We start from the raw sequence: 1,060 nt of genomic DNA, 5'->3' as shown, positions 1-1,060 counted from the left end.
GAAATATATTTATGTTTGTGGTTGTAATGTGACAAAATATGGAAAAGTTCAAGGGGTATGAATACTTTTGCAAACCACTGTATCAAAGATTTATTGTCATCGCGATAATGGCCTGTGCAATAGGCATATCACAAAAACTGCATAAACTGCAATAAATGGTTGGCTCAAATGTTTGCTTTTATGAGTTTTGTCACTCAGATGGAAGCCCATCTCCAAATGGAGCCCTTCACAAATCTCTTTAAAAAATATCATGTTGGAATAGAAATGATTAGCTTTTTTGTTGTTTTTGCTCTGAACCAAGAACAGAAAGACATCAGCACTATATACTTATGCATTTGTTCATTTATCACAAGTCATATCGTCATCGCACTATTAAGAACTGTTATTGCACATCACATGTTTTCCTAATATCGTGCAGTCCTAACCAGCATCATCATCACCAATGTCATCTCTGTCTTCACTCACCGCCCTCACTACCTGCCTGGAGGAGATAAGGTTATGGATGAGTCAGGGCTTTCTTCAGTTAAACTGCTCTAAAGCCGAGGCCGTGCTAATCGGCACTCCTCACCAGGTTCAAACATCTTTATTAGGCAGAAGTTTAAACAAACTGTCAGGCACCGAAACAAGCCATGTTACAAAAGCAGCTTCCTCCATCCATTTATAATCTGTTTCACAATTACCTAAAACACGTTTTGTCAATTTTGAATATTTAATTTGAACCTCTTGTTAATTTGTTTGAACTGAGAGGAAAAGTCAACCAAACTCTGAGGAGAGGTGGAGGACGTGGCACTAAACCTGACTGAACCGTTCCCTGACATTTTGAGTTATCACTTAAAATTTTGTTACAATCTTGCTGAAGGTCTTGTTACACCTCTTTAAGAAAAGTAAACAGACTGTAGGATGAAATTAATAATTGGTGGTTAAAACGTAAGTACACATAGTTTCATATTTCTGTAGAACCAACAAATGGAGACAACTACAAAAATCTGACAGAGTATGGTTTTGTGTGCCATGTAAACCACACACACACACACACACACACACACACACACACACACAC

General features: G+C 37.7%; 1 protein-coding gene across 1 annotated transcript in view; it reads right to left on the bottom strand.

The window, feature by feature from the left end:
* LOC106517276 (receptor-type tyrosine-protein phosphatase F) overlaps positions 1-1,060 on the bottom strand; it is a gene marked incomplete at its 5' end in the record, with an annotated part of 30,626 nt that overhangs the window by 21,464 nt on the left and 8,102 nt on the right.

The sequence above is a fragment of the Austrofundulus limnaeus genome, unplaced genomic scaffold (assembly GCF_001266775.1).
Source record: "Austrofundulus limnaeus strain Quisiro unplaced genomic scaffold, Austrofundulus_limnaeus-1.0 Scaffold47, whole genome shotgun sequence".
Classification (NCBI taxonomy): domain Eukaryota; kingdom Metazoa; phylum Chordata; class Actinopteri; order Cyprinodontiformes; family Rivulidae; genus Austrofundulus; species Austrofundulus limnaeus.
Note: the sequence above shows the minus strand (reverse complement) of the source record. Positions and strands in the feature narration are given on the sequence as shown.